The 8,045-nt window shown below is 36.6% G+C and overlaps 1 pseudogene; it reads right to left on the bottom strand.

Moving 5' to 3' along the window:
• Positions 1 to 4,493: 4,493 nt before the first annotated feature.
• LOC109694929 (large ribosomal subunit protein eL39-like) lies at positions 4,494 to 4,648 on the bottom strand (annotated as a pseudogene).
• Between the last annotated feature and the right edge of the window lie 3,397 nt (positions 4,649 to 8,045).

Raw genomic sequence — 8,045 nt, 5'->3', positions numbered from 1 at the left:
GTTACACAACCAATTTCCAGAAAGTTTTTATCTTGCAAAACTGAAACTGTGTACCCATTATCCCCGGCAACCACAATTCTATTTTCTGTGAATTTGGTTATTCTACATGCCTCATATATACTATTTGTCTTTTTATGAGTGACTAGTTTCTCTCAGCAGAATGTTCTTAAGGTACATCTGTGCTGTAGACAAAGTATGACCTTCTTCCCTTCCTTTTTTAAGACTAGTATCCCATAATATGTACTGACCACATCTTTTTATCCATTATCCATAGTGGACATTTGAGTTACTTCTGTCTTTGGCTATTGTGATTAATGCTGCTGTGAACATGGATGTGCAAATATCTTCTCATTTTTTTTGTGGTACTTGGATTTGAACTCAGGGCCTCATACTTGCTGGGCAGGCGCTCTACCACTTGAACCACCGGCCCCAAATATATCTTTAAGATCAGCTTCCAATTACTTTCTAAGAGTTTTACTAGATTTATCTCTTTTTGAGTCTTAGTTCAGCTTTATGAATCAGGTCCTGTTAGTATCCCAGTTTTACAATGTGTCAATTGAGGCACATAGATTTAGTAACTTGCTAAGTGTGATTCCAGGACTCCCATGTTTAACACCACTCTCTACTGTTTTCCAAAAGAGAAATCCAGGTGTCTTGCAAAAGGTAATGAAAAATAAAGATGAGAAATTAAAATCATGTTCGTATTGTCTGTCTGTAAAGTGAGAGACAGGTATTAATTTTTGCCATTTACCACATTCAAAGAACAGCGATATAAATCATAATCTGGTTTTATCTCTTTTGACAGAATGGATTAAAAAATTGAGAGCTACTCAGGTAATTCAGGAAAACATCCTGCTTTTGAGTTACCTTTCAAAAATAAATTCTACTCAGATGATTGCTTTGATAGAGATAAAATAATAAGGTTATTTCATATTTTCAAAATTAAATGAAATCTTGATTTCTCACTTGTGTAAAAACCACCATAATGAAATAGACAGAAAAAGAAAAATGAAAGCTGATTTGTGAAAATATCATGAAACAGAGCTTCCTTTTTAAACAGGTACTAACCTCCAGCGACACTCTTTAGGTATTTCTTATACACTGAAATGCCCTATGTAATGATTTGAAATATTACTCGAGAAAAGAAAAATGAGCCTGAACAATAGAGTCTTCATAGTAAAACGGCCAGTGTGGAGTGTGGGAAACTGGCCATGTCCTCCATCCCATGGTTCGCATTCCTGTCCTACTGATTTGAGTGTGTCTTAGCTCACATCTACCCCACATATGCTTTTATAGCAGATTCCAAACTCTCATGAGGAATGTAAAATGGCGTTCTGGGAACTGTTCTTTCATGGGTTGTCTATAAAGTAAGTGTGTGTTGCATATATCTTGATTTTTTTCCCCATTTTTTTTAACTTAGCTTCACATTAAGATCATCCATCTTCCTTAGGTCTCAAAACACTGCTGTATTTTTCAGGATCAGGAAATAAATATGTTTTTGTTTCCTGCCCCCCAAAATAAATTATTTGAGTTGTTTTTCTAGGCTAAATTGTATTTTACTTCCTTTTAGATTTCTTTAACCACCAGACATTTTTTCAGTTAGAGTAAAATTTATATCCAGTAAACACATTTCATTCATTTAAAAAAAACAGTAAAGTCCTTTCTAGAAATAGAAATCATGCTACACTTTTTGCCACAAAATGATCCTTGAGGTAAGTGGAGAATGTTTTACTAAGTCTGATGAGTTTTGGTTGTATGAAGATGCCTGCAGCAGTGGATAAATAAAATATTTTGGGCAATTTGAAAATTGTTTCATTTTTAAAATAAGCAAGGCAAAACCCTACTACTGAGGGAAGTACAGAGGTTAGACTGAAGCTTTTGTGATTGTCACTCTACCTTGATCACATTTGTGACACAGGATTTTAGAGTGCTAGTACTATAATCTCATATGAATGTAGAAGGAAATATCTTAATTTTAATAAGTTCTTTGTTTATTTTAATAGGTTTAGTAGTTGTTTTTGTTTTTGTTTGTTTTTTGGTTAAGTGACAGGAACCCAACTAAAAATTGTTGAGATATAAGGTGATTGTAATTGCTCACTGAATCCAAGAAAGGGTTAAACAGACAGAGCTATGGCCTGATAATCAAGAACAGTTGGAACCAGGACTTCAGTCAATGCCAGCGTCTTGCTCTCCATCTTTCTCTGCAAGTCAACTTCCTTCTCCTTCTCTGTAAACCAGATTCCTCCACTGGACTGGAAGCACAGCCCACCATCACCTCCCTAAATCTTCCACTTTTAACCAGTGTATCAGACAGTACTTCTCTGTCCCTGTGCCTTCACCTTGTCTCTGATGACACCTACAATTGGGGAATTCTTTCCCTGTCTGTCCCAGGCTTTCTACTTCCCTACCTGTATCTTTCTGTCCTGGGACGTTCTCTGGCTGATGGGGTAAGCTGGGATGGCAGGTAGGGAAGGACAAAAGTGTCAGGTGGTTAACTCAGGCAAAGAGGGATGGGAATGAGTACATAAATACTTCATTTTCTTCAGTCATCAAGGATAAATCTAATAGGCCTCTTAGAGGGTCCCCAGTAGGACTGAACACCATTTCTTATTGTTTTCTTCCTTTGTCTGCCTCACGCTCCCTTCTCATACCAGGCTTCTTTGGGTCAGCTCCCAAATAAATTACATATACCTAAGTCCTTGTTTCAAAGTCTGCCTCCAAACTGTGACAATCACCAAAGAACAACTGGTTTGAGTTTCCTTTATAACTCAATACAAAAATCATGGAGCTATTCTTAGATTGGCCCATCATGAGTCAGTTGCTTGCCCATGGGCCAATCAGCTGCAGTCATGTCTTTGAAAACTTGGTAGCCATAATATGGATGGTACATAGGATAAAGTATTCAGAGTTAGGGATGGAGGGAGTGGACGGAAGGAGCAGGTCACAGATGCAGGAGGACATTATGCATAAAAGGTAAGATATATCTTGGAATGATGCATTGGTTGGGTACACAGGATAATAATTTACCTGTAAAGAAGTTAATAGCATTTTTTAAATAAAAAGTTTGTCCTAAGTCAATTTTTTATAACTTTAAAATAATTTCAATCTTATAGAAAAAACTACAAGAATTCACATGTACCTATTGTCCAGACTTACCAATAGTTTATATATATTTAAATACTTGTACTAATTGATACACAATAATTTATATATTTTTATGAGGCATTACTTGATATTTCAATACATGTATATAGTGTGCAATTATCAGATAAGAGTAATTGGTATATCTATCACTTCAAACATTTATCATTTCTTTCTTTTAGGAACATCTAAAATTCTCTCTACCACCTGTTTTGAAATAACTATTGTCAACCATTGTTACCTTACTGTGCTATAGAACATTAGAAATTACTCCTCTTAGCAATGGCAACCCTGTAACTGTTAGCCATCCTCTCTCTATCACCCCCCTTCCTACCTTCACAGGCTCTGGTGACCTCTATTCTACTATCTATTTTTAGATCATTTTTTTAAGCTTCCACATATAAGTGAGAACAAGCAGGGTTTATTTTTCTCTGCCTGGCTTATTTTACTTTATATAACATCCTCCACACTCAATTCTGTCACCTCAAATGACAGGATTTCATTTTTCTTTATGGCTGAATAATGTTCCATTGAGTCTATATACTACATTTTCCTTATCCATTCTATGCTGGCTTATTTCAATGTCCTCCAGGCTCATACTGTTGCTGAAAATGATCAGATGTCATTCTCCTTTATAGCTCAGTAATATTCCATTATATATTTGTATGAACCACATTTTCTTCATTGATTCATTTGCTAATGGTCACTTAGGTTGATTCCAGTAATTGGGAACAGTGCTACAATAAACATGGGAGGACAAGGCATGTTGATTTCCTTTCCTTTGATATGTACCCAATACTGGAATTGCTGGGTCATATGGTGGCTCTAGTTCTAGTTTTTTGTTTGTTTTTTAAAGAAACCTCCATACTGTTCTCCATAGTGGTTGTACTACTTTACGTTCCCACCATTAGTGTATTAAGAGTTCTATTTTGGAAGAGGCAAGAGACCAGGGAAAGGGAAACAAGAAAGGATCATGGGTGGGTAAATATGATTAAAATACCTTATATACATGCATGCATGAAAATGTCACAATGAAATCCATTATTTTATATGACTAATATACACTAATAAAAGGTTCCCCTTTTCAATTTTTTTTTTTGGTAGTATGGTTTGAGCTTGTTAAGCAGGTACTCTACCACCTGAGCCACACCACCAGCCCTATCCACATTTCTTTGTTTTTTTTTTTCACAAGGTTTCACATATTTATTACTGAGCCATACTTAAGGTAATCAAAGAAGAGTCAGATTTCCAATTTAAGACACCCAAATGTCCAGGTAGTGTTGACATTCCAGCTTTATACCAAGATGATTTCTGATCATAAAAGAGCATAGTGTATCATCTCTCACAATTCCTTACAGAGCCAGCTTGGTTCTCCTTAAGGGTCTCCTCTTAGCATTGTACCTGATTTTGTTACCAGTTTTTACCTGAATCCACTGGGGAATGGGACAATTTTGCTTTTGCTTCTTGACCAGAATTGCTTGATTCTGAACATCTTGTGAGAATACATGGTGAGATGCCAGGCCAAACACACACACACACACACACACACACACACACACACAACATGATGGCAGACAAAAGCAAAAGAGCCCTATCCATACTCTTGATAGTGCTTTTGATGGTAGCCATCTAACTGAGGTAAGATGATGTCGGTGTTAGCTTTTTGTCATTGTGACAAAATAGCAGCTTAAGGGAGGAAGAACTTCCTTTGGCTCACAATTTTAGAGATTTCAGTACATGGTTGACTGGCTCCACTGTTTCTAGGACATATTATGGTAGAAAGGCATGGCAGAGCAAAGCTTGTCATCTCATGGGAGCCAGGAAGCAGAAAGACAGAAAGGGGATAAAGACGAAATACACCTTTCACAGGCATACCCCAGGGTTCTCCTTCCACCAACCAGGCCCCATCTCCTGATAATCCATTCAGTATGGAACTCATCAATGGATTAACCTATTGATGAAGTTAGTGCTCTCACGATCTAATCACCTCCCATAGAAACTGTGGTATCAAGGATCCACTGCATTTTCTCCCATTCTGTAAGTTGTCTCTTTACTCTCTTGCTTGTTTCCTTTGCTGTGTGGAAGATTTTAAATTTGATATAATTTCATTTGTCGTTTTTGCTTTTATTGCCTGTGCTTTTGTGGTCATATCCAAAACAAAACAAAATTAAAAAACAAAACCAAAAAACCAACCTTGCCCAGATCAATGGCCTGAGACATCTCTGTTGTTTTCTTCTAGGAGTTTAATAGTTCTTAGGCTTGCATTTAAATCTTTGATTCAGTTTGAGTTGGTTTTTGTGTCCAATAAGATATAAGAATCTAGTTCCATTCTTTTGCATATGGATTTCTAGCTTCCCCAGCACTATTCATTGAAGAGACTGCACTTTAATAATATGTTCTTGGTGTCTTTGTAAATCAGTTGCCTGTACATAGGAAAATCAGTTGGCTGGATTAATTATTCTGAACCAAAAGGTTATATTTTACCTAATTTGTTTTGAGAACCCTCTTTTCTCTAGATCTGTCTCTTTCTAGATGTACATATACATGTATATATTTTTCAGAACTGTTTGAAAGTATGTTCAAGATGTCAGGCAACTTTGCTCCCAAATATGTCAGTGTGTATTTGCTAAGCACAAAGAATTCTCTTACATAGTTGAAGTGCAATAATATACTGAGGAAATTTATCATTGACTTTTTATACAATTATCTAATCTACAGTCCATATTTAACTGTTAGCACATTTCTCATTAGGGTGCTTTAAGTAGCTATTTTCCTCCAGTTCAGGATACAACCCAACAGCATACCTTACATTTAATTATTAAGTCTCTTTACTCTCTTTTAACCTCAACAATTAAATCAACCTTTCTTTGACTTTGACTTTTTTTTCCTTTTTTTTTTTTGTTGGTACTGGAGTTTGAGCTCAGGGCCTCACGCTTTCCAGGCAGGCATGCTCTACCACTTGAGCCAATCTGCCAGCCCTTGACATTGATATTTTTTTTTTTTTACATTGATATTTTTAAATCCAGGTATTTTACAGTAAGTTTTATAATTATGAAACTAATATATTTTTGAATATTGGGCATGTGAGAAGTAGAGAGAGGGGCTCTACAGACAGCTCTAGCAATCAGTCCATTAGCTTTGAAGTGACTTCCATCTACTTCATAGCTAACTGTGGGTGGATAAAAGCACGAGAGAGAGTTCATTGATTTAAGATAGACAATGAAGTATTATTGGAACATGAGGGAACATGTGGATATAATCAAAGTGTCACTGATGAATTCTTCAAATCATTTCTTTTTTTTTAAAAATAATACTATTCAAAGGTGGTCTCTAACCAAAATGTCTATACAGCAAGTGGGTAGGTTGAATATATCATACAAATTTATAGCTGACTGGAGCTAGAGGTTATTTAGTGCATTTTATAGAGCAAGAACTTTAGATTTCCTGAGCTTAAGAAATTTGACTATGGTAGTCGGAGGAAAGCCAAGAGTGGATTCCTTGTCATTCTGATTTCTTGTCCAGGGCTCTTTCCTATTTGTCCCCATGACTAAAACTATGTCACTCACTGTTTCTATCATCTTCATTTCCACTTGTGATATGGTGACCATCCAATTTTTGCTGTATTTGATGAATCTCATTATCAAACTAATGAACCTTACCAGGAAAATTCTTGATATAAGGGCTGTTAAAAAAGGTGCTACTAAACAGAAGCAGATCATTTGTATCTCACAGCATTCATTCTGCCAATGGAAATGCCTCCACAGCTAACTGACAACTGTTTTCACTCATTCATTTCTGATGCTTAGATTTTGTTTTAGTTATTGTTATTTAATTAGAAAAAAACCCAAGTCTGTATTATGATCAATGCGTCCCAATGGAATGCAGACCTGTTCCTCTCATTAGTGACAAAGTTAGTGTTACAGAACTCCCCCTTCAACAGGGAGAAGTGGTTGAAAAGTTGTCTGGAGGGAAAGGTATGTACTTTAAAATCAGTCAAATGAGTTTCAAAATCTGGAGGGGTCAATCCTGTGTACTTGTATGACTTGAGCAAATTAAGTAACTTTCTTCAGATGCCTCATCTGTGTAATAATATCAATTATTTGTGCTTACTGTTCAGGATGACAAAATGTGTTTTACGGTGTCTGATGTGCTGGACCAGACCTGTGCTATAAGTAGATAGTACAAAGCATCATTAGAGGGTGCAGCACCTGATTCTACCAACTAGTGCCAAAAGTAATTCAAGACCATCACAATGTCTATATGAGTCTCCTTACATGTCCTTTGTCCCAGGTTTGGGCCCGCAGCTGGCAATGGCATTTTCTCTCTCTGCTGCCCCACTTCTATGGCTGTTTCATTGCATTTAAAAAAATTTTCACTTTTCCCAGCCCAGATTTTAATTCTCATCAGTTCCACTGGCAAAAGAATTATTTGACCTAGGGGTCCTTATGGCAGGACTTGTTCTGTACTCTCCTTGGGGGCCACTGCTCTATTTATGTATACTTGCTCCTTTCTTAATTGAAAATGTGATCCAAGTGTCCACAGTAAATTAATGAAACTAGACATGGCAAAGAGATTTTTTGAGATGTAAAATCATCTCTATGCTTTTTGTTGGTAAAGTAAACTTCATTGTCTTCCTTAGCAACATTTCTTCCCTGGTTCAAGTCAGTAATGTCAAGCCAGGCATGAATTACCCAGCTCTGGATATGGGACTTAGAATGGAAACTGTGACTCAAGCATACAGCGACAGCATTGCAGAGAAGCTCTGACACAGACTCCGTCATGGCAGGGATGGTTTCTCTACTTTCACGTCCCGTGAAATTGCTCCTCTTTCTTCTTCTTTTCCTGTTTGAACTGAAAAGATTCCAATTGTATTAGCAATTATCTGTATGAATCAACTGCTTTGA

The sequence above is a fragment of the Castor canadensis genome, chromosome 9 (genome assembly GCF_047511655.1).
Source record: "Castor canadensis chromosome 9, mCasCan1.hap1v2, whole genome shotgun sequence".
NCBI lineage: Eukaryota > Metazoa > Chordata > Mammalia > Rodentia > Castoridae > Castor > Castor canadensis.
The sequence above is the reverse complement of the archived record's forward strand: the minus strand, read 5'-3'. Positions and strand labels throughout refer to the sequence as shown.